Genomic DNA, 26,745 nt, shown 5'->3' with positions numbered 1-26,745 from the left:
CTGGAATTCAGAGGCAGAAGCCCTGACAGAGCAATCTGTTGTAGAACACTATGTATGCTTGAGGATTTGTGGGGATGAAGTCCCTACAGAAAAAAATCTGCCTTGATATAACCCACATCTTAATATATAATCTACAGTGGCTGTTGGGCTTTTTTTTTTTTTTTTCATGGCTGGATACATTTACATTCACATTAGTTTTCTGTGACAATTGAATAACTAGGGCAGCAAACACTTCCTTTACTTGAAGGAATAAAAAGAGTAGGATGTATCGTAAGCAAATTCAGGCAGTGCCTTAGCTATATTGTTTTGCAGTGTAGAATCTTTGTGAATACAGGGAGTGCACTTACCTATGATGAGTGGTGTGTGTGGTCATGGCTGAGTTGTGGAACTACATGTGGGTGGCTTCTTTTGCAATAATTTTGTGTTCTACTTGTAGTGGGAGTGCCTCTGGTCCAGAGGTAGACAGTGTCGCAGAATGTCACAGGGGTTGTGCATACTAGATTATTAAGGTCAAATATTATTGTATAAAGCGGGACTCAGGAGAGAATTGAACCAAGGCACAATCTGATTCTAGTGCATTTGGCAGTTAAAAATCCCTCTTCTCTATTGTGTGTTCACGTAGTAACTCTGAATAACTGACAATCAGGGGGATAGTATAGGCACAAACAGACATAGAAGCCTCACGATGTAAGGATATATAGAAAAGACTCCTTTGGTTAGCATGGTATGTCAACATTTGAGCTGACACCTGAGGATACATTAACCCATCTTAGAAGAAACTTCAAGATATTTTTTGCCAGTAGGAAACAAGAGAACAACAAAAAAGAGCAAAGATAGCTGCAGTGGTCAAAAGATGTGCTTCTGTGTCCAGAAATTGTGTTAGCTTAGGGGAATGTCACTGTGTAGATTAAGAAGAAATTTCAAGATTTGACAAGTTTTATGTAGTTTAAAATGAGGATTATATTAAAGGAGAGTATCATTATCTTCAGCTGATACCATATTCTAGTAGCACTTACACAAACTGAAAAAAAGTGAACCAAGCAAATTTTGAAGTAAAAGTCAACAACGGGTTTCTCTTTCTTTCTTTCTTTCTTTCTTTCTTTCTTTCTTTCTTTCTTTCTTTCTTTCACGTGGAAATAACGTATTAGAAAATTCTTAACAATGGGGAGATGTTGAGAAAGCAGTGTGGGGTAGAGAGACAAATCTATACAGGTCATCTGGGCTGATAAGACTAATGGATAAGACTAAGAGGTTGCTCAACTGTGGGAGGAAACCTGGTACTTTAACCCAAGTGTGAGGGCAGTCAGCAACAAGAAAGACACTGACCAAATGGAGCTAACTTCTTGATCAGAGTTTTCCGGTTGATGAAAGATACCCTCTTCCTGGTTGCCTTGGCCATAGGACATTTATCTTATGTTAATAGCATTATAATTAGGAAATACACATGCCCATTTTTAAGAGGGTGGGGCACCTAATTACCTCCACTTTGGGGAAATTCTGGGGGTAATTTGGGAGATTTTTGCCCCAGAAGGTAATTGATGGAAAGAATATTAAGATAAATTAATGGGAATCCATGGACAAGAGGGCTTCCAGTGCTTTCTACTCCTACCCTACTCAATCTTATCATCTCAGTATTTTATATCCACCTAACTTCCCTGGTACTTACTATCATCATGGCAAAGAAATCAGAAACTCCTGGCCTGGGAAGTGCAGAAGCTCATACTCTTGGGGTCCTGTGAAGGGTTTGGAAAAATCTAGGTAGTCACTGGTTGAGTTTCTCCCTCATCCTTGACATCACATCCATAACATCCCCCACAGCTCTGTGTCAGCTATTTGATGCTCTTTTTTTCATGCTATTACACACTTGGAATGTAGTTACCAGGGCATATGTTTTGTTTCACTAGTAACTATGCCACGAAACACCGATCTATCTTGAGCAGCTACAAAGAGGATCAGGGTTATTTCAAAACAGTTTTTACTTATTTGATGTATTTGTCAAACACATATAGTGCTCAATATGTGCCAGGCACTGTTCTTAACACTTACCGATATTAACATATTGTCGTAGATATAATTAGATAGAAAATTCCTGGCGGGGTGTGGCAGAGTTTTTTTTGCCTTGGAAAATTCAGATTATTGAAAAAAATATTATGGCTGATCAAAAAGGATTTAAATAATATCACAGAAAGTGAATTTAGAATAATAGTCATAAAATTAATCGCTGGGCTTGAAAACAGTATACAGGACAGCAGAGAATCTCTTGCTACAGAGATCAAGGGACTAAGGAACAGTCACGAGGAGCTGAAAAACGCTTTAAACGAAATGCATAACAAAATGGAAACCACCACAGCTCGGCTTGAAGAGGCAGAGGAGAGAATAGGTGAACTAGAGGATAAAGTTATGGAAAAAGAGGAAGCTGAGAAAAAGAGAGATAAAAAAATCCAGGAGTATGAGGGGAAAATTAGAGAACTAAGTGATACACTAAAAAGAAATAATATACGCATAATTGGTATCCCAGAGGAGGAAGAGAGAGGGAAAGGTGCTGAAGGGGTACTTGAAGAAATAATAGCTGAGAACTTCCCTGAACTGGGGAAGGAAAAAGGCATTGAAATCCAAGAGGCACAGAGAACTCCCTTCAGACGTAACTTGAATCGATCTTCTGCACGACATATCATAGTGAAACTGGCAAAATACAAGGATAAAGAGAAAATTCTGAAAGCAGCAAGGGGTAAACGTGCCCTCACATATAAAGGGAGACCTATAAGACTCGTGACTGATCTCTCTTTTGAAACTTGGCAGGCCAGAAAGAATTGGCAGGAGATTTTCAGGGTGCTAGACAGAAAAAATATGCAGCCGAGAATCCTTTACCCAGCAAGTCTGTCATTTAGAATAGAAGGAGAGATAAAGGTTTTCCCAAACAAACAAAAACTGAAGGAATTTGTCACCACTAAACCAGCCCTACAAGAGATCCTAAGGGGGACCCTGTGAGACAAAGTCCCAGAGACATCACTACAAGCATAAAACATACAGACATCACAATGACTCTCAACCTGTATCTTTCTATAATAACACTGAATGTAAATGGATTAAATGCACCAACCAAAAGACATAGGGTATCAGAATGGATAAAAAAACAAGACCCATCTATTTGCTGTCTACAAGAGACTCATTTTAGACCTGAGGACACCTTTAGATTGAGAGTGAGGGGATGGAGAACTATTTATCATGCGACTGGAAGCCAAAAGAAAGCTGGAGTAGCCATACTTATATCAGACAAACTAGACTTTAAATTAAAGGCCATAACAAGAGATGAAGAAGGACATTATATAATAGTTACAGGGTCTATCCATCAGGAAGAGCTAACAATTATAAATGTCTATGCGCCGAATACCGGAGCCCCCAAATATATAAAACAATTACTCATAAACATAAGCAACCTTATTGATAAGAATGTGGTAATTGCAGGGGACTTTAACACCCCACTCACAGAAATGGACAGATCATCTAGACACACGGTCAATAAAGAAACAAGGGCCCTGAATGAGACATTGGATCAGATGGACTTGACAGATATATTTAGAACTCTACATCCCAAAGCAACAGAATATACTTTCTTCTCGAGTGCACATGGAACATTCTCCAAGATAGATCATATACTGGGTCACAAAACAGCCCTTCATAAGTTTACAAGAATTGAAATTATACCATGCATACTTTCAGACCACAATGCTATGAAGCTTGAAATCAACCACAGGAAAAAGTCTGGAAAACCTCCAAAGGCATGGAGGTTAAAGAACACCCTACTAACGAATGAGTGGGTCAACCAGGCAATTAGAGAAGAAATTAAAAAATATATGGAAACAAACGAAAATGAAAATACAACAATCCAAACGCTTTGGGACGCAGCGAAGGCAGTCCTGAGAGGAAAATACATTGCAATCCAGGCCTATCTCAAGAAACAAGAAAAATCCCAAATACAAAATCTAACAGCACACCTAAAGGAACTAGAAGCAGAACAGCAAAGGCAGCCTAAACCCAGCAGAAGAAGAGAAATAATAAAGATCAGAGCAGAAATAAACAATATAGAATCTAAAAAAACTGTAGAGCAGATCAACGAAACCAAGAGTTGGTTTTTTGAAAAAATAAACAAAATTGACAAACCTCTAGCCAGGCTTCTCAAAAAGAAAAGGGAGATGACCCAAATAGATAAAATCATGAATGAAAATGGAATTATTACAACCAATCCCTCAGAGATACAAACAATTATCAGGGAATACTATGAAAAATTATATGCCAACAAATTGGACAACCTGGAAGAAATGGACAAATTCCTGAACACCCACACGCTTCCAAAACTCAATCAGGAGGAAATAGAAAGCTTGAACAGACCCATAACCAGCGAAGAAATTGAATCGGTTATCAAAAATCTCCCAACAAATAAGAGTCCAGGACCAGATGGCTTCCCAGGGGAGTTCTACCAGACGTTTAAAGCAGAGATAATACCTATCCTTCTCAAGCTATTCCAAGAAATAGAAAGGGAAGGAAAACTTCCAGACTCATTCTATGAAGCCAGTATTACTTTGATTCCTAAATCAGACAGAGACCCAGTCAAAAAAGAGAACTACAGGCCAATATCCCTGATGAATACGGATGCAAAAATTCTCAATAAGATACTAGCAAATCGAATTCAACGGCATATAAAAAGAATTATTCACCATGATCAAGTGGGATTCATTCCTGGGATGCAGGGCTGGTTCAACATCCGCAAATCAATCAATGTGATACATCACATCAACAAAAAAAAAGAGAAGAACCATATGATCCTGTCAATCGATGCAGAAAAGGCCTTTGACAAAATCCAGCACCCTTTCTTAATAAAAACCCTTGAGAAAGTCGGGATAGAAGGAACATACTTAAAGATCATAAAAGCCATTTATGAAAAGCCCACAGCTAACATCATCCTCAACGGGGAAAAACTGAGAGCTTTTTCCCTGAGATCAGGAACACGACAAGGATGCCCACTCTCACCGCTGCTGTTTAACATAGTGCTGGAAGTTCTAGCATCAGCAATCAGACAACAAAAGGAAATCAAAGGCATCAAAATTGGCAAAGACGAAGTCAAGCTTTCGCTTTTTGCAGATGACATGATATTATACATGGAAAATCCGATAGACTCCACCAAAAGTCTACTAGAACTGATACATGAATTCAGCAAAGTTGCAGGATACAAAATCAATGTACAGAAATCAGTTGCATTCTTATACACTAACAATGAAGCAACAGAAAGACAAATAAAGAAACTGATCCCATTCACAATTGCACCAAGAAGCATAAAATACCTAGGAATAAATCTAACCAAAGATGTAAAGGATCTGTATGCTGAAAACTATAGAAAGCTTATGAAGGAAATTGAAGAAGATTTAAAGAAATGGAAAGACATTCCCTGCTCATGGATTGGAAAAATAAATATTGTCAAAATGTCAATACTACCCAAAGCTATCTACACATTCAATGCAATCCCAATAAAAATTGCACCAGCATTCTTCTCGAAGCTAGAACAAGCAATCCTAAAATTCATATGGAACCACAAAAGGCCCCGAATAGCCAAAGGAATTTTGAAGAAGAAGACCAAAGCAGGAGGCATCACAATCCCAGACTTTAGCCTCTACTACAAAGCTGTCATCATCAAGACAGCATGGTATTGGCACAGAAACAGACACATAGACCAATGGAATAGAATAGAAACCCCAGAACTAGACCCACAAACGTATGGCCAACTCATCTTCGACAAAGCAGGAAAGAACATCCAATGGAAAAAAGACAGCCTCTTTAACAAATGGTGCTGGGAGAACTGGACAGCAACATGCAGAAGGTTGAAACTAGACCACTTTCTCACACCATTTACAAAAATAAACTCAAAATGGATAAAGGACCTAAACGTGAGACAGGAAACCATCAAAACCTTAGAGGAGAAAGCAGGAAAAGACCTCTCTGACCTCAGCCGTAGCAATCTCTTACTCGACACATCCCCAAAGGCAAGGGAATTAAAAGCAAAATTGAATTATTGGGACCTTATGAAGATAAAAAGCTTCTGCACAGCAAAGGAAACAACCAACAAAACTAAAAGGCAACCAACGGAATGGGAAAAGATATTCGCAAATGACATATCGGACAAAGGGCTAGTATCCAAAATCTATAAAGAGCTCACCAAACTCCACACCCGAAAAACAAATAACCCAGTGAAGAAATGGGCAGAAAACATGAATAGACACTTCTCTAAAGAGGACATCCGGATGGCCAACAGGCACATGAAAAGATGTTCAGCGTCGCTCCTTATCAGGGAAATACAAATCAAAACCACACTCAGGTATCACCTCACGCCAGTCAGAGTGGCCAAAATGAACAAATCAGGAGACTCTAGATGCTGGAGAGGATGTGGAGAAACGGGAACCCTCTTGCACTGTTGGTGGGAATGCAAATTGGTGCAGCCGCTCTGGAAAACAGTGTGGAGGTTCCTCAGAAAATTAAAAATAGACCTACCCTATGACCCAGCAATAGCACTGCTAGGAATTTATCCAAGGGATACAGGAGTACTGATGCATAGGGCCACTTGTACCCCAATGTTCATAGCAGCACTCTCAACAATAGCCAAATTATGGAAAGAGCCTAAATGTCCATCAGTTGATGAATGGATAAAGAAATTGTGGTTTATATACACAATGGAATATTACGTGGCAATGAGAAAAAATGAAATATGGCCTTTTGTAGCAACGTGGATGGAACTGGAGAGTGTGATGCTAAGTGAAATAAGCCATACAGAGAAAGACAGATACCATATGGTTTCACTCTTATGTGGACCCTGAGAAATTAACAGGAACCCATGGGGGAGGGGAAGGAAAAAAAAAAAAAAAAAAAACAGGTTAGAGTGGGAGAGAGCCAAAGCATAAGAGACTCTTAAAAACTGAGAACAAACTGAGGGTTGATGGGGGGTGGGAGGGAGGAGAGGGTGGGTGATGGATAATGAGGAGGGCACCTTTTGGGATGAGCACTGGGTGTTGTATGGAAACTAATTTGTCAATAAATTTCATATAAAAAAAAAAAAAAAAAAATTTAAAAAAAAAAAAAAAAAAAAAAAAAAAAAAAAAAAAAAAAAAAAAAAAATATTATGTGTACATTGAAAGAGGTTCAAAATGTTAATTGGAGAAATCTGACCTAAAATCCACATTCATTCAGGGCTCCTTATGCGTGGTCCATGGTTCTCCGAGAAGTACATGAATGGGCTTTCAGGACACTGTAGTTGTGAGTCTGCCTATAAAAGTCTGCCTATTCATTTTTTATGGAGGAAAGAGTGTATCTTCTTTATCAGATTTCCAAAGGCATCTGCAACTCTCAATGGCAGTGGTGGTTCACAATGTTTAGCTCCCATTAGCATCTCCTCCTTTTAAGTTCAGTCTTACACAGACAAATTGGAGAATTAAAATATTTACTGTGTATGCACATGCAAATTGCTGATGTTGATGTGGAAGGATTTTAGTTAAACTTCCTCTCTAAAAATGCATCAAAGCCAGGAACAGCAAGAAAAAGACAAATGAAGGTGAATGCTGTAAAAAACCATCAACAGTGCGATGAGGATAAACAATCCCAAACTGCAAAACATGAAGCATAACTGTCAAATCCTTGATGCCTAGCTTGAGACCAGAGTGTTTGCTGGCATCTGGCACAAGTCTTCTGCAATCTGGAGAAAAGTGATTTCCACCAACGTGTCACTGTCCTGCATGGAAGTGGTAAACAAAGTATTCCTGATATCATGGAATTTACATGCTAGTGTGGGAAGACAGAAAATAAAGTGCTCAAGAAGAGAATTTCTGATCATGATAATGCTCCAAAATAAAACAAGGTGATCTCTGTTGTGTATTTGAGGATCTATGGTCTTTGAGAGGGTGACATCTGAACTGAGACCTGACTGACAGCAAGACGACAGCCTGGCAAATATTTGGGGCCAGAGTTTTCCAGAAAGGGGGAAAAGTAAGTAAAAGGAATCTAAGGCAGGGGTGATCTTGGCAGGAATAAGGAATTATAAGAAGGTCATTATGTTTGGCTTCAGCCAGTGGAAGAAGTGGTAGGAAAATGTATATGTAAATGTTATAAACCATGATGAAATAATTAAATACCATTCATTATTATTATTGTTTTTAATCTGGAAATGGAAAGAATTTAAAGTGGACTAATTTCTTCATCTTTTGTAGAAACGTATTTGTATGTACTTTTAAAGTTAACACATGTTGTTAAATAGCATAATGATTCCAACCTCTTAAAAATTTAGAACTAATTTCTTAATATTTAAATATTAATATCTCTGTGGTAAAGAAAATGTGAAAATAGTTCAGCATTTCCTTTAGTTACATTTTTTTCTTCTTCTGGTAAATTCAAAGAAAATTTAATAATTTCTTTTAAAAGTAGCATTGGTGTAGTTGTAGTGTTGGCAAATTTTTCTCTCCTCCCTTCCTTCCTTCCTTCCTTCCTTCCTTCCTTCCTTCCTTCCTTCCTTCCTTCCTTCCTTCCTTCCTTCATTCCTCCTTTCTCTTATACAGATGGGATGTGCACAATATGTCTGAAATGATGTTCACCAAATGGCAATGATAAATATTTTCACTTATCTGTTTGTTTATTCTTAGTTTAACAACAGACATGAAATGTGATTCAATTAAAGGTATTCATATTAACATTTTGTGGGGTTTTTGCTTCTATAATTTTTGCTCTTACTTTCATTGGCCTAAGAGACTGAGTGATTTTGTGCTTGTGTTTCTTTCTTTCTCTCTTCATTTCTAGCATTTAAACATGTTACCTAAGATCTTTGATCATCTTTTATAAATTGTAGCTTTCTTACATTTTTCAGAGACAGTGCAATATGAACAACTTTATCAAGATATTTCCTAGCCTTTTCCATACTCATGAATTGAACACTTTCCTTCAGCCCATCATATTAAATAGAATCTTATTATTTTTGCATTGATCTTTAGTATCTTTCTACTGGTGAGACCTATAAACTAATACCTAATGATAAATTTTAGTAGCTAATGGCTGTTAATATGACAGGTTTAAAAATGACTCTTGCTGTTCATCAATTTTTCTTTGCTTATGGGAGTTTTGGAACTGCTAGTTTCTATTTTTGATATATTCTTTTTCATGATATTCTCGAAACAGTTGTACCCATTTATCTTTAGGTTTATACATAAACACATGTCTTAGAAAAAGCATTTTTGTCAGTAAATTAATTTTAAAAGGTTTGATCTAATTTATTCATTTTATATCACTTTTAATTAACTGGGTCCAAGATTGTTCCTTGAATTCAAAGACTAGAAAGTATGAATGCTGTGATAGATTGTAGTATTGTTTCCATTTCTTCACTTTCTTCATATTATAGGTATACGCATACATGCTTTTTACTATGTATTATTATAGTACCTCACATAGTCTATTAGGTAGAATTCCTTGTCCACTTAATTTTGGACCTGGCCATGTGACTTGCTTTGGCCAATGAAATGTAGAAGTAAGCTGAAACTTTAAATGTGTTTCCATTTGTTGCCATTTGGTTTAGTCTCTTGTGCTTTGCTGCCTGCCCCAGGTACTTCTTGCCTCAAAATAATGAGAAAAAAAACAAACAAAAAAAGAACAGACCTGAACTTTACCTGCAGTTGGAGTCCAGTCAAACACACAACAATTTAAGTGAGACCAGCCAAGGTCACCCAAACTCAGTTGGCACATAGGGCCATAAATGAAAAGACACAAATGCTTATGGCTGTAAGCCACAGAGAATTTAGAGGTTTTTTGTTTGTTTGTTTGTTTTTTTTTTGTTTTTTTCTGCAGTATTAGTGCTGCAATGGGTGATGAGTCTGATCATTTAAAAAATTAGATATCTGGGGCACCTGGATGGCTCAGTCGGTTAAGCATCTGACTCTTGATTTCAGCTCAGGTCATGATCTCCCGGTATCCTGGTCATGGGTGTGAGCCCCACATTGGACTCTGCACTGGCGGTGTGGAACCTGCTTGGGATTCTCTCTCTCCCTCTCTCTCTGGCCCTCCCCTGCTTGTGCTCATTCTCCCTCTCTCTTTCTCTCTCAAAATAAATAAATAAACTTTAAAAAAATTTTAAAAAGCTAGATATCTTTACTTACATTCTAGTTCCCCCCCACACACAGTTGAAACACTAAGATCTTCATTCATTAAATTGACTCTTGTATGAGATTCCAGTTGTGGTTCTGTGAGTTACTAGCTCTATGCCGCTGAAAAAATTGTCTTGATCTCAGTGAGCCTAAGTTTTTTCTTTTGCAAAAGTTGGATAGTAATATCTTCTCTAAAAAAAATAATAATAATATCTTCTCTATAAGACTAAAGATATATGTGAAATAATTTAACACAGATATAGATATTAAATAGGCATTTAACAAAACTGTCATTTAATGTTCACATTGGACTTATTCTTAACTGAGCATCATTTTTGAATGTACTACTCACCACTTTATAAGTTCTTACCTGGGATTTTTGAAAATTAATGCAAATCTCATTATACATATAACAATCTTAGGTTGAATAAACGCAGACTTCTGAAATAAATTTCACTAAATAAAAAGGCAGGCTTATTAGATCCTACGATTTTTATCATACCATCAGTAAATATTTATAAAATATTTGTAAGGCCTTTGTCAAGGTAGCAGCTCAGACAAGGAAATGCCAAGATACTTATTTTTGTGAATGACACTTCAGTCAAGATGAGACCACATGACATTTCAGATCAACCCACAGCCTATGGAAAACAAAGCCTCCGGAGAGTCACAGTAGAGAGAAAAAAAAAATGAGTCATGGATTCATTAAATGGAAGTTAAGTCTGAACCAAGATAACAAAATTATGCACAGATAAGAACCAGTGACTACAAATAAACCATGCGTATGTGAGGTGGTTAGATACATGTTTCTGCCTAGAACGCCACCTATTTTCTGCGCTGTTGAGAAAAAGAGATTAAACTGAGTAAATATTAATCAGTAATGTCCAGAGTGACTGCTACACTTGATTTCAAAGGTGATAAGTTGTGTCCTGCATGTGTACCAGGTGACTCTTAAGTATCAGGCACTATTCCTATAAGGCTTGGTAAATTGGCGAATAAGACAGGATGGCTCTGCTGCCATGGAGTCCACAGTCTGGCATATAAAGTTTGTGTTAAAAAAAAATTTTTTTTCAGCGTATTTCTTGAATCTACATAGCTCTTTCTCGCCTCTGATCGGAACCCTTGCACATGTTTGTGGCTGCTCTTACCTCTACCTGGAAGGCTCTTCTTTTGGAAGTCAACTAGATGCAATTACAAACTGCAATTGTTATAAAGCAATGGAAATGAGTATAGAAATAGAGCGGTAACATGTATGCAGAAACTGGAAGGATGACAAGGAACGAGGCATCTGAGAAGGGATGGAGCAGGACATCTCAGAGAAAAGGGAGCCTTGCCTCCCCTGGAAGTGAAAGGAAACCACTGTGGCTGGTGCATGAAGGGTAAAAGTGAGAGCCAGAGCCAGGTCATGCTGGCTTGTGGGTAAGTGCATGTTCCTGAAAAGGGTAAGGATGTTATTAGAGGAGAAGTGAGAAGCTAAGGACGTTGTTTGAAAGGAAAGGAAAGGGGTATGCATCATTCGTTTCCACTTTAAAATCTTACTTTGTTTAAGTGGAGAATGATTGGGTTTGGGGAAGAGAGAAAATGGGAGAAATCCAGGTGACTGGTTAGTGGTGACCAGAAGTAGGTTGATGGTTACAGAAATAGAGGTGGGAATATTTGAGAGATATTTTGGACATAGAGACCCAGCACTTGATGATGGATTGGATGTTAGCAGTGACTTAGGGGAAAACTTAAAGATGACTTCTAGGTTTCTACAAAGTTGAATAACAGTAGTCAAAGGAGATCACTTTGCAGGCCAGGCTGCTGGCTACAGACATGCTTAGATGACTGATCAGGAATAACATTGATTTAAAGAAGGGCTTTGATCATAAAAACTGAAGTACAGACAGAGCACAGTGGCAGGCGGGACTCAGAGAAGAGAGAGGCACAGACAGGCATAAGTCTAGACAGGTCATGTTCACAGGCTATTCTTAGTCTGGAGACCTGGTCCCACCACCATGTTTCAATATAACACTAGGCACCCAGCAAGGGTGGGAAGCAGCATCAAGGGAGCGAAAGACGTTGCAGAATCAAGCATGGATGAGAACAATTACTGGTTGCATGATCTTGTGTGAATTACTTGAATTACTTAACCTTTTAGAGCCTCCAATTCCTTATTTATAAAATAGGATGAAAATATTTACCTTGTATATTTGTTATGGAGATTAATTTGAGCAATGTTTACAAAATACCTTGCATATAGTAGATGCTTAAAAACGTAGTTCTCTTGGCCTCCCCACTGTGTAAATTAATTCATATCATTGAGAGAGCTCTCACTCATTCAGCTACGTGACTAATCAAATCCTGACACTAAAGGGCTTGGTTCTCGTCCAGCTTCCTTCAAGCTGTGGAGTGCGGAGTGGGGAGATAGGAAAAAGAAAGGAGGGAACTAAATATTATGGTATATTCTAAATCATATAGTGGAGTCTAAATCCCATTTCATTATATACCACATTACATGGTGTTAAATTCTTTAATTTTTATATCTTGGTAGCAACTTTGTGAGAACAGTATTCTTTGGTTTCTTTTGTAAATAAGGACTCTTGGGCAGAATTTGGGAGATCTGAGCGAGGTTACAGAGCTCCTGCCACAAGAGCCAGGATTGGAACGTGCTGAGTCTGAAAGCTTGCACATTTCTCACTCTACATTGTGCAGCCTCTGCAAAGATCGGCCTTAACACAAGTGAAGTTCCCAAAGGAGGAGACTTGTCATCTACACAATAGCTTTTTTTTTTTCCTTTTCCTGGGGTGGATAAGAGGGCTCTATTTGTGGGGAATAGTTTGGGAGGATTTACATCCTCTTTGAATTTGGAAGGGCTGAATCATTCATTCATGGAATTTAGTCATCCTTCTTTATTTTAGACAGGAGAGACTTCTGGGCCCCTGAAAAGTTGTTTGACACCCTAAGATCATTCAGCTGGTGACATTTTGGCATTTTAGCTATGTCAGTTCAATAGTCCTTCAGTGTTTCTCTGATGCCTCAGGCATTTCCTCCTTTGGCTTTTTTTTTTTTTTTTAATTGAATCCATGATTCAATCCTACTAGCAGCAATAGTGATTTTTTTCTCAGTAATATGACCAGTAAGAGACACACACACATGCACGCATATCTCCCCTTGGATAGCTAATTGTCATCTCGATTTTGATATGATCAAAATAAAACTCTTAATTTCTCTGCCTCAAATCTGCCCACCTTCCCCTACGGTCTTCCCTTCTTAATAAATGGCAACTCTAGGACGTGAACCTCAGCTATCTTCAACTTCTGCCTCTCTATGGAAATTGACACCCAGAGGTCTGACAGTCCTGTCTTTGAACTGTTGCAAAGTGGAGGCACTGAAATCTCTCAGAAACATCTTTTGCCTGGGCTACTCTGATAACCTCCTGAATACTTCTCTCTCTCCTTCCTCTGGATTTCTTTGTTCCCATTCTTTTCAGAGGAGCCAGACCCGTCCATTCACAAGGGAAGAGGCAAAGTCTGGATGGTGGTTGCCCACACCCTGCTTGATCCAAACTCTGATGACATCATCGCTGACTTTTCTCTCACACCCTCTTTGCTCTAGCACACCAACCACTTTAATACCTCCAACATGCTAACAAACTGCCACCTCAGGGCTTTTCTATTTGCTAATCTTTCTGCGTAGAATTCTCTTCTCCGAGATAGACAAATAGCTTCTTTCTACACCTTGACATTTCTGCTAAAATAATCACCTTGTCACAAAGTCTTTCTTGACCACTCACTATAAAATGGCAACCCTATCCCTGTACTTCAGCTCTCTTTCCTCCATAGCACTGATCACAGCTTAATACTGTATAAGTTTGTTTATTGTTTTCCTCACAACACCCTCCATCTTGCTTTGCATGTATGGTCCATGAGGACAGAGTTTTTTCTCAGATTTGCTTACCGTTGGAATCATGTTTGGCTTGAGCCAGGAATTCAGTTCATATTGGTTGAATGAATAAATTGATGTTAATATTTATGATAGAAATTGTCATTCTTGTAGATTGAGTCAAAGTTCTTAAGTATATTCATTTTAACTATTTTTTTTCTTTGATTGCTCTTCCACCCCTGACCCCTGGCTTTATTGCAATTAACTGTGGCTTTGGTAAGAAATACTCTCAATTTTGGGGAATAGCAATTTCAACAGTAAAACATTAGTATTGAATGGATAATATGAACAAGTCATTTCTGGAAAAATATTGTGAAATAAAATACATCTCCTTAGAGCACATTTCCTTGGTGTAGAATATTTCCTTATTCCCATGCAACACTAGATTCTGCTGCATGTATTTGCTTTAGAATTTCATGTTTATTATATTTGGGAAGCCAGAACTGAATAAAAATGAAAACTTTTTCTAATGCTATCAACAGATATGTTATCAAGAATTTTTAATCTATTTTTAGTAAGTTTAATGTGTAGTAGAACTGTTCTCTTTTTTTCTTCCTGATTTAATTCCCATTGACCATCATTTGTGCTGCAAAGATGAAGCTCTATACTTTAGCTTGTCTTTCAGACAAACTAAGACTGTTGTATTGAATTCCGAAGCAAGCATGTGCACTTGGAATTAGAAGTCCACTGTCAGTGGAGAGAACCTGTGGTAGCCGTCTCTCACCTCCTCTTCTGTGATGTGATACAGCTAATCCCAGCCAAACTACTTGAAATGCTTGTTACTGCTGCAATCTCAATGAATTTAGAGTGGTAATCAATTAACAGTAAATAGGTTTCTTTGTCAATTTGGAAGCATCCCAATGAAGGTAAAGAGAAAGTGGAATAAGGTGATAAATAATTTATAGCTGGAGAGAATCCTTAATTCCTTCAGCCCACTCATAGGTTCTAAATTATTTTTTAGGGGTAACATGAGACCAATAACCAGAAACCTGGGACACAAATTAACTCTGTGTAAGAAAGAGATTTTTAAACTGAGGGATGTGCCGGTTTTGCTGCGTACACCTGGATTTTATACAAATGATGCAATTGCAAAAGGGCCACTTGTCTGTGACCCTCCTGAGGTCTCTTTTTTGCCATTTCTCTTGTTATCTTGATTTGCCTCTTGATCTCTCCTCCAGGATTATTTTCAGACTTGCTTGCATCTCATTTTGTACCAGTAAAGCGCATGTGTTAGTGCACACACGCACGATTGCTGTTTTTATCCTCCTCTGGTAACTCTTTTTCTATGTCTCTCAGGGTCTCATCTTGGCTAGGCTTTCCTTTTATTTGTATCTTGACAGCTTGGAGGTGGTTATTAGGACATTTAGAGCTCTGAGGCTTGGATGCCCAGCAAGGATGTAATTCCCCATTCGTTACCTGTCTTCCTTCCCCTGCTCTGCCTAGGTATGGGTAATAAAGGCCTGTCTTCCCAGGCTCAATTCCTAGGCCGAAGGGGAATGGGTAGTAATGTTTCAGCAGCTCCTTCCTCCCCAGTGACATCTGGGGATAGTGAATTCACAATGCAGTTTTCCCACCCTCATGATGCACTGATAAAGTCAGGCTGCTGACAAGGAGGTCTGGCTTCCTGGTGTTCTCCTTAATCTTCTGCCCCAGTGCCTAAGTCTAGAGGCTAGCCCTAACTGTTGACTATGGCTCTGGGTCACCCTTTTAGATCCTGGCAGCCCCTTAACAGGGTTTGCATCCCACTTTTGGTTATTTTTGTTTTACATTGTCCTATGTGGACTTCCCTTATCTGGAGCTCTTATATACATCGTATTGAGAACTGCCCCCACCTTGAACTTCCTCACTCCACCTTTAGAGTTTGACCTCTATACCAAGTTGAAAAATGAGAACTCCCTGGTCCAACTGAACTTGGTGATTTTGTATTCTAGAAGAGGGACAGCTCTTTCGTTTTCTCTAGATCTACTCATTCTATGCTAGTTTTAGTGATCTGAGAGCTTTGGGGATTTGGGAGTGGGATTAGGTCTCCATGCTAGTGCATGTCCAATAACAAAATCACCACCACCCCTAGAAACAGAAGTAGATTTATGTGAAGCTAAAGAATCTTAAATTTCCAGGTCTTTGTTTGCATGGGCCCCTTCCGATGCCCTGGCAGGGGCTTCAGCAATGTGTTCACAGAGACATATGATTTTGTAAATTTGCAAAAGTAAGATATTTTAACTGCAACCAATGATACCCATTGTGTCATTTCACTCCATCTTCCAATCTGTCGTATTTATACTCATGTCGCAGTGGGCCAGGACGTATTTTTGATCTGGCTAAGTAGAATGTGAGTGAGAGATACATTTAGTTGCAGTTTACTGGCACAGATTTATGTGCATAGCAATTACTTCTATGAGTAAGCCATGGCTAGTAGGCAGCCTTGAAGGTGCAAAGCTCAGATATCCCTTCAAGAGAACCTGTTGCCCTACTTCCTCCAGCCTCCGCACCTTCAGCATCACACCAAAACCGTGCTTTCCCAGGGCTGCCCTAGCCAATGAGTCTGCACGGTCTGAGTTCTAGAGCCGGCCCATTTCTGCCAATTGCAGAATAAGCTGTCTTTGCCCTGGAGCCTCGACTTTCTCAGAGCTGACCTGCAGCCAGTTCTCCTCCATTCTGTCTTTCTTTCTGCAGGTGTCAGGTCCTCCTCACATTCGAAGGGTTCTATCTTCTGTCCTTTCTCTTTTTTATCTTCTATGGGCATTCTCCCTCAAGAAATCTCTTGTACATCGAATTTCAACCTGGTGTCCACCTCAGAGGACACGAACTGACACCGTTAAAGATTTCACAGGTGAGTTTGTGTCAGCTCTTTCTTTAAACTGAAGTTTGGCTAATGGGTCTGATGCTAATGATCTTCACCCACATCATATTGCCTTTTTATATGCCTAGTGCTCCATCAACCAATCTTTGACTCCTTAACCCGAATTTCAGATTGCGGCCATCTAGTTTTAGTCACTTGCCAGCACCTTGCAATATTTTCCACCTCCCCTCCTGACTTCAGAGCGTTTTTGCCAATGTTCTCATCCACTACCACCCTACCTACATACCGCACGCTACCCATACAGATTCTCTCATTCCTAGGACAAACCTTTGCTTATTATCTTTTCCCTGTCTGAGATACCTTTTGCCCCAACTAGACGTAGGCATATTTCTTATTAATTATTTTGCTGAGATGACATTGACAACAGAAACATAAAACTTGTAATATACCATTCCAATGAGGGCATCTGTGATAAACTAGTAAATAAGCATCATTAATTCAAAAAAGCATGTAAGATTAATCATTGTTCCAGAAAACTTGGAATGTCCTGAAATATTATAGGCTATTTATGAAGGAAACTTGATATTTTCTCAAATTTGACAATTATAAAGTTAACTATTACCAAATGAGTCGTGAAGCTTATAGAAACTTTTCCAAAATGCTATTATTATTATTATTATTATTATTATTATTAATTTATTTATTTTTACTGAACCACAGTAAAGACTTATTATCTATTTTCTATTGAATTGTGTTGTCCCCAAATTTCATATGTTGAAGCCCTAACCATCAATATGACTGTATTTGGATATAGGGCCTATGGGAAGGCAAATAAAATAAAAATGAGGTCATAAGAATGGGTTGGTAGGATTTGCATCCTCATGAGAGGAGATATCACAGAGCTTGCTCTCTCTTTCTCTTGTTTCCTATCCTGCCTCTCAGCCATGTAAGGACACAGTGAGAAGGCAGCTAGCTGAAAGCCAGACAAAGGGCTCTCACCAGAAACCAAGCCCTGTCAGAACCTTGATTTTGGGCTTTATAGCCTCCAGAACTGTGAGAAAATTTCTGTTGTTTAAGCCACTCCATCTAAAGCATTTTGTTAAGGCAGCCCAAGTTGACTAAGGCACTATCTTTCCCTTCTTTCTACAGATCAGTGATTTTCAACTGGGTGTGATATTTTTCCTCACAGGGAATATTTGACAGTGTCTGGAGACATTTTTGATGGTCACAACTGGGGGGATGCTACTGGCATCTAGTGGGTAGAGGCCAGAGATGCTGCAAAAATACCTATAATTCATAGGGCAGGCTGTCTCCTCTTCCCCCCTCCCCCCAGCTGCTCCCACCAAAGAATTACCTGGTGCAAAATGGCAATAGTGCAAAGATTGCAAAGCCTGATAAACCATGCTATAGAAAATCATATAAAATCATGTCTTATGAAGAGGTGATTAAAAAGGATATAGCCAATTATATGGAAAAAGGTATTATAGGAAGATGTTAAGTGGGTAATAAATATATTTTCTAGGTTTTGTTTGTGATGTTTTCATATTTTTAAAACTTATAATTTATACATTCTTCTTTTCCTGAGTAAAAATTTAGTTCTAAACCTGATTTGGTACTCTTTTTTATAAGACATTCCTCAAAATTTTATAATCTTCAGCTCCCCAAATCCTGAATTCACCCAGTTTAGAATTATGATTAAACACTTATATACAACACTAGTAAATTTTTATTTCATTATGACTCTGGACCTCAACATTATAATTTTATTTTTTTGAGTATAGTCTGACCATCTAAAAATGCTTAGTAAAGTTTAAGGTAAAAGAACATTTTTATAAGTGGAATAAATGCTGTCATTATTGTATATGTAGGCAAGAGATTTGGCCTTTTGCACTAAATCCTCTTTGCCCTTTGCAGAAGATTTTCCTAAGCTGTTAAATAATAGAGCATTCATGCAGTGTATCTTGGGGTCTCTTCTTTAGTGGTGTATGTTCACATGGGAGTCGTCCGTAACTCACCCACATCTTTCACCCCAGTCCTGAAAATTAATTAACACATCCTGCCAGTTTTGAAATTTCTCACATATTTCTCGTGATCTCAATATTTTATTTAGGGCCTCCTTCATGCTTCCATTGGACAGCTGAACGGTTTCCTTTGTGGATCACCCAATTCTACTTCGTAGTCTACACAGGTACCAAGATGGTCTATGACCAATCTTTCTATCAAGGTCATCTATCCATCTGAGCATTGTCATTGTATGTTTAAAACCATTCAATGATTTTCCATTTGTATTTCTGTTTGTATCAGAACTTGTTCTTCAGAAGAAATCTCCAGCAGAGCCCAATGAATGACATTGATCCAACTGCATCAGGTAAAGGGCCAGAGCCTCCCCTCCTTAAACCATCTTTTACCCCATATCCTTCTCTGTGGTCCCTGGGGCACCTTCATGGTACACATGTATGACTGGAATGACAGTAATAATTTATCATGCAAACAAGCATAGATTGCTAGTTTTGCTGGGATAATAGGTGAAAAGTGAGGCTGTCCTGGGCATACTGGAATGTATGAACGCTTCCAGTGTTTATTAAAATATAACTTGCAGATCTCATCTGCAAATCAATCCAATCAACTTGGCTTGCAGATTTCTGGGCCACAATCTGTATCCAGAGAATCATAATCTTGAGCACACGGGAAGTGCACAGGGTGGCTCTAGAAGGACAGTTGCCACTGCTCGATAGCAACCTCAAACTGATTTGCTAACCCTTTCCGGCTGTCCCAACCATGTCCTGTGTTCTCCAAACACCACTGATTGTAGAGATTGTCTTTGTGTACATTGCTTTTTCTTTCTGGACAGCTTTCGTTTTCTATTTCAGAGACTGTCAACCTCTCTGGGACCCATTTCTGTGCCCCTCAGGCAGAGTTGAGTGCATTCCTCTATCGTCCAACAGAACATAATGCATTTTATTGCTGACCTTATCTTAATGGATTATTGTTACACTATTTTATGTATCTTTTTTTTTTTTTTCATTAAATCGTGAGCTTCTCAAGGGTAGGGGCAATGTCTTACTAATTTCAGAACCTATCCCAATAACTTGGCACATAATAATTGCCCAGTAAGTGGTTGATGAATAAAATACATTTAACCTCCAACTATCCAACAATTTATTTTTACTGAGTGATTATATTATTATGTTGTTTAGAAAAGTATTTAAATGAATGTATGGACATTAAAGTTTTAAATCAAATATGTTTGAACGTCTTATCATAAGGCATTTTTGAATCGGAAAGGGTGTAGAAATCCCTTAGATTTCTACATTTTACAGATGAGAAACTGAGGCTCAGAGCAACACATCAAAAATAGAGCAAAGATGCATCTCTAGATCTGAGGTGACAACAAAAGGCTATGTTCCTTACACTTTTTAAATCCCTTCCCTAAGAGGTAATGCCTGGCACAAATACTGGGACTACGTACTGAATAACATTATGATGTCATAATGTTATTGGTTGGATTCCTTAGGAAGAAGAGTCTGAGATGGAATTTAGCTGGCAGGATGTTTATTAAGGAGCACCTTCTAGATGAACACCTGTGCAATGGAAGGGAAAAAAAGCAGGACTGGGCAGAGAAAGAGGTTGAGCTTCAATACGGTCCTAATGGTGGCCTCTGTTGATCCCCAAAGAGCTCCAGAGCCAGAATAACCCTTCGTGTGGTCCTTAGCTGAGTTAGGATGGCCAGCACTTCATATCCCTGTGTTGAATGAGGGCCACTCTAGAAAAGGTGTGACCTTGGATGAGGCACTTCTCTGCATTTGCAGTAATTCCTCATAGGCTGAGAGTCAAGGGCTGTCTACTGGTAGAACTCCTAGCATCTGGGCATCAAGCTGTTCCTTGAAGGGAGAATCTAGGCAACAGAGCACAGTGTTTCCACAGTAAGCTTTCCTAAGGACAGATGTTTATATGGATACAGATGAGGATTCAGGTCTGAATCAGGTAAACTCAGTTAACAGAGGAGCTGGGGTTGTCAGTTGGGTCTCAGTTCACAATGCAGTTGTGTGTATAGTGATACATAGTAGCAAATTTATGAGAGACCTCTGAAATTCTGAAATTCTTCCTGTGATCTTTTAGAGACTTTCTTTGTCTGGGGCGCCTGGGTGGCTGGGTCCGTTGGGTGTCCGACTTTGGCTCAGGTCATGATCTCAGGGTCCATGAGTTCGAGCCCCGCGTCGGGCTCTGTGCTAACAGCTCAGAGCCTGGAGCCTGTTTCCGATTCTGTGTCTCCCTCTCTCTCTGACCCTCCCCCGTTCATGCTCTGTCTCTCTCTGTCTCAAAAATAAATAAACGTTAAAAAAAAAATAGAGATTTTCTTTGTTAATATGTTGGAATATATGTAGAATTTTAGTGAATTCCTTTTAGCATGTATTGCTGAAAGTTTTTTCAATTATTATTTGATATCTTAACAAACTTCTTAATATAAAATAAGCTTTTCTTATATTACAAAAATGAATCTTGCAGTCATGGTGAAAATTTTGAAAATATGTTGAAATAGATTTCCTAAGATTTTACTTAAATTTCTTTTTAAAAAAATTTAATGTTTATTTATTTTTGAGACAGAGAGAGACAGAGCATGAATGGGGGAGGGTCAGAGAGAGAGGGAGACACAGAATCTGAAGCAGGCTCCAGGCTCTGAGCTGTCAGCACAGAGTCCGACATGGGGCTCAATCTCACAGCCCGCGAGATCGTGACCTGAGCTGAAGTTGGACACTTAACCGACAGAGCCACCCAGGCACCCCTTATTTAAAATTTTCAAATGCATATGTATATGTGAAGTTGGCCTGAATTCCTATTTTGCCTATTTTTATATTTAGATATTAAGATTATGCAAAAAATTATAAAATAAGCTGGAAAGCTAATCATGTATTTTTATTCTATACAGAAGGATTTATAAAGTATGATACTTTATTATTTTAATTTGGTACATTTTTGCCAAATGATTCGCTGCTTAACTTTTAAATTCTTCCCATGATTTCTGAGTCTTCTGGGTCGATTTCACTAACTGCATTTCCTGGGAAAAAATGTATAGTGTGTTGATATTTTTAGAGTGTTAGCATAGGCTGATATATAGTATTATTTTTAATCACCTCTGTACTGTACCATATACCCTTTCTCATTCTAAATTTCTGTATTCGGATTTTATTTTAAATTACTCTTTTTTTGGAAAATAGTTATTTAGATTGATTTCTTTTATGTTCAAAGAACTGCTTCTTACATTAATTCTACTTTTTAATTTTTATTTTAAATTGTTAATTTATACATTTAAAAATGAATTAGTTTCTTCTGATTTTCTTAACATTGCTTTGTTGTACCTCCTTTCTAATTTGTGTAATTCAAGATTCAGTTAGCCTTTTTCTCCTTTTTTTGTACACAAATGTTCATATTTATTCATAACAGCAAAAAAAAATGGAAACAATCAAAATGTTCATCAATAGGCACATGGCTAAACAGATTCTGCTGCATCGACACCATGAAACAGCACCCAGAAGAAAAAAAAGGAATGGACTATTGATACATGTAAAGACCTGGACAGATCTTGAGATAATTATGCCAAGTAAAAAAAGTCAACCTACTGTATGATTACATAACATTCTCAGAATAACTAAATTACAGAGATGGAAAACAGATTAGTGGTTGCCAAGGGGTGAGGGATGGTGGCAGAAAGGGGAATGGGCGTGACCAAAAAGAGGTAGAAGGAGGGAGATCTTTGTAGTAATGGAATAATTCTGTATCTTGATTGTTGTAGCAGTTACACAAATCTACACATGTGATAATATAACAATATAACTACATATATTCATTGCCTCAATGTAATTTCCTGGTTTTGATCGTGTGCTATAACTAGGGACAGCATACCTTTGAGGGAAATGGAGTGAAAGATACATGGGACCTCTTTTTACTATCTTTGCCACTTCATGGAATCCATAACTCTTCTTTGTAAATAATAAAAGCATTTTCAATCAAGATGAATAGTTCTTTTCAGTAACATTGACCACTTTCCAGGTGTTTGGTATGCAGGTTTATCCTTAGTGCTACTTTAAAACCTTGATGCAATTGTTATTCTAATGTTTTAACATAAGCTATTTATGAGGTTAATATAAATTTTTCAAACATTTGAAATTTTTTGTTTAATGTTTTGACATTAATTTGTAGGGTTGTCATTATTGTTGTTTTTGAATTGGTTTCAAAGAATGTATACCGTAGAATTTCTGAAGTTTTCTTTTAAATTATTTATACTTTTTAAAAAGGGTTTCATATGTACTATTTTTGCAAAAGTTCCATGCAAAACTTTTTGTAAAAATTTCCACTTGAGAAAGAAGTGCATTATTTCTGTTTTCCATATACAGTTCAATATAAATATGTTAAATAATATTATTAAATATTTAGGATTTATTAAATAATTTTTAATCTTATTTACTTTTTAAAGCCTATAAATGTTTTATTAAAATATGTACCTCCTACTGTATTTCTATTATTTCTTTTTGTATTTTTAACAGTTTTTGCTTCCTGTATTTTATATTATGAAGTATAATTGCTTGACTCTAGTATCATTATTATAGATTGTATCTTCATACAAAAATAAAATATTGCATATTTAATTTTTGTTGAAATCTACTTTTTTGTTATTAATATAATTTGGCAATTTCTTTTTCCTTGGGTTTAATTGCTGCATTTTGTCCAAATATTTACTTGTAATTTTTTTGTCATTTTGCTTTAGGGAGGCTAGCTTTTGTTTTGTAGTCAAGTCTAAGGGTTTTTAGCATAGGTGTTTATTTTTATAAATGTTATGTTTGATTTCATTTTGTTATATTGTTTGGAGGTTTCTGTAAATTCTATTTTGATGTTTGCATGCTTTGCCTTTTTAAAGACTATTCTTTGCTCTTTCTTTGTTCAATTTTTTTTTTTTTTTGGCTTAACAATTTTCAAGAACCCTCCCCCACCCCTGCTGAAACAGTATTTTATTTTATTTTAATTTATTTACATTTGAATGTTTAGTTATTTTTGAGAGAGAGAGAGAGAGAGAGAGAGAGAGAGAGAGAGTGTCGGAGAGGGGCAGAGAGAGAGAGAGAGGGGTAGAAGATCTGAAGCAGGCTCTACTCTGACAGTAGCAAGCCTGATGTGGGGCTTGAACTCATGAACTTTGATGAGATCATGCTCTGAGCCCAAGTCAGACCCTCAACTGACTGAGCCACCCAGGTGCCCCTGTAAACAGTATTTTAGAGGTTACTTTTAAAATTTAAAATTAAAAAATGGGGGGGGGGGTAGGGGTGCCTGGGTGGCTTAGTCAAGCATTCAACTCTTGATTTTGGCTCAGATCATATCTCCTGGTTTGTGAGTTTGAGTCTCATGCTGGGCTCCGTGCTGACAGCTCGGAGCCTGCTTGGGATTCTCTGTCTCCCTCTCTGTCTGCCCCTCCCTTGCTCATCTCTCTCTCTCTCTCTCTCTCTCTCAAAATAAATAAACAATAAAATTTAAATAGCCTATTTGAACATGTATTTTGCTGATCATCAATGTCATGAACTAGAAGCTGCTGCTGCTCAGCTGCACTAAGTACCCATTTTTATTTACCTGTTTTTTTCATATAATGTGGGGTTTTTGGATAGATATTATTATTAAATTATTACATATTAGCATTAATAAGCTATTCTTTCCCAATCATTGTTCATATTTTATTTTTGTTTCACAATTATTACTATATTTAAGTGAATTCAGTGCTTGGTGTGCATCTTTTTATACTACAGATTCACTTCTTGGTCTCTTTTTGATTGATCTTTTGAACAGTTAAGAGTTTCAGGAAGAACTTTGGAAGATATCCTTTGTGAGCCTCTACATTACTAGGGATGATTTCTCTTGTGTGTTTTTTGTTTTTTTACTTGAATTATAACTTGGCTGAACATAGGGTTTGGTGGTAACTCTTTCTTTTCCAAAACATTTTTAAGTGTTTGTTTTGTTTTTTACCTTTCCTTTTAATGGCTTTTAATGTTCTATAGAAGCCAGCTTCACAGGTTTTCTTCTGAAAGAGATTATTCTTGTGGGTTCCTCCCCTAGCCTCAGGGATACAGGATTTGCTCCCTTTTTCTTGAAATTCACAACTTCAGAAAGTGATCGAGAAAGGTAAGACCTCGGATCATTCTTGAGATGTTTTCTAGGTACCCTCACAAACTTAGGAAACATTAGGAATGTTTTCATCTATTGGTAAAACATGAGAACATTTTACCGTGTTAGAAAAGCTTTACTTTTATACCGTTTGTTATTTATTGTCGTATTTGGGTTTTTTCTTTTTCTTTTTTTTTTTTATTTTCCAGGAAATCAGTTATCCATTTCTTAATCTTTATTTCCTGTCTTCTACTTTAATCATCTTTAATCACACAATTTTTCTTTTCTCGTCTTTCTGTTGGAGGAGGTCACGGAGAGGACGTGACCGCCAATTGACGCCGAGGCTGAATCCGGGCAATCAGAGCTCAATCCGGGCACTCAGAGCCCCCTCACCGCTTCCGGTTCTCGTTCTTGAAATGTTCGCGGATCCGCCCGCGCGCGGGCGGCTGTAGGGCTCCTGGTTCCTACAATGGGAAGTGTTTTCAGGGACAATCTTGAAAGAGCAAGGTGTCGTTGAGACTATCAGGATGTGTACGTGACGAACCCGTTAAAGTCTCCGTATAATCTTTTAGGAATCTGACTGGCAGGTGCGGCGTCGCCTCGTCTTCCGGTTGCCCAAGACAAGCCTCCAAAGTGAGTAAGTTCCCTCGCTTGTCACATCCGCTACCTACTGGTCTGGAGTGGCCTGCCTGTTTCTTCCGTCTCTCCTTGCCATACCTGTATGGGCCAGTTTTCCAAGGAGCACCTTTGGCATTTTTAAAGTGCTTAATTTTGTTGCCTATTGGACTGATTTTATTTGCTGTATTCTAACATCTAGCTCATCTTTTTATCCTGAGATTGTCTTGCTCTTCATAAAGATATATTGAGTGATTTAATTTATTACAATTCTATATTATAGTCTTAAAAAAAAATCCAGTTCCCCAATCCAGTCAGTTCCCTTTATATCTAGATGTTAACATGAGATTATTTCCTAAAGTCCATGTTTCTTTCCTTCAATGTCATTGGTAATAAAAATCAGGTTCCTGCAAAAATATAAGATATATTTTACCATTTCCCATAATAGATATTCTTTCAAAAGTATGTTTTTCTTTTGCATTTTTATGGCTTATGTCCGCTCCCTTTTAGTTTTTTCTTTTTTAATTTTTAATGTTTGTTTATTTTGGAGAGAGTGCACACACGCGTATAAGTGGGGGAGGGGCAAGGAGCGAGGGAGACACGGAATACGAAGCAGGCTCCAGGTTCTGAGCTGTCAGCATAGAGCAGGATGCTGGCTCTAATTTATGAAGTAGGAGATCACGACCTGAGCCAAGTCCGATACTTAACCGACTGAGCACCCAGGTACCCTTATGACCTCTCTCTTGTTAAAGTGCGGACTACTTTTATGAGTACCATGCTTATTTTTGTTTGGTTTTGCTCTTTTCTTTACCTGAATGAACAGAGTATATCCTACTATGATATTTACCTGCAAACAGTGTTGGTGGTTTCTCATGGGTTAGCCTCACTGGTCATTTGACAGCTTTTGTAGCTGTCTCAGATTTTTAAGCTGGAGATAAGTGTTGTTGGTGTTGAGTATCTCAAATTCCTGGTGTTTGGAGGCCCTTTCTATAATAAGATTCAGCTGGCGTTGAAGGGCTCTATTCCTGGTCCAGCTGCATTCCATTGCAGAGTTGGGGAGTAAATTCCTGAGTAATTGAAGCGCTCTTTAATTCTTCCTTT

General features: G+C 38.0%; 2 long non-coding RNA genes across 11 annotated transcripts in view; both read left to right on the top strand.

Moving 5' to 3' along the window:
• Positions 1-20,034, top strand: part of LOC111559877 — a 160,440-nt gene extending 140,406 nt beyond the window's left edge. For 5 of the 9 annotated variants that reach the window (XR_006595343.1, XR_006595338.1, XR_006595339.1 and 2 more), the window contains 3 exons: positions 11,238-19,075; positions 19,192-19,255; positions 19,758-20,034. This is a non-coding gene — a long non-coding RNA (uncharacterized LOC111559877). The remainder of the gene's footprint in view (positions 1-11,237; positions 19,076-19,191; positions 19,256-19,757) is intronic. The other 4 variants (XR_006595342.1, XR_006595346.1, XR_002741319.2 and 1 more) reach the window with 4 other exon arrangements.
• A 4,313-nt stretch (positions 20,035-24,347) lies between these two features.
• The window catches only part of LOC123384353, a 936,858-nt gene continuing 934,460 nt past the window's right edge, over positions 24,348-26,745 (top strand). For both annotated transcript variants that reach the window (XR_006595332.1, XR_006595337.1), the window contains exon 1: positions 24,348-25,662. This is a non-coding gene — a long non-coding RNA (uncharacterized LOC123384353). The remainder of the gene's footprint in view (positions 25,663-26,745) is intronic.

The sequence above is a fragment of the Felis catus genome, chromosome A1 (genome assembly GCF_018350175.1).
Source record: "Felis catus isolate Fca126 chromosome A1, F.catus_Fca126_mat1.0, whole genome shotgun sequence".
Taxonomy (NCBI): Eukaryota; Metazoa; Chordata; class Mammalia; order Carnivora; family Felidae; genus Felis; species Felis catus.
This window is presented reverse-complemented; position numbering and strand designations above follow the sequence as displayed.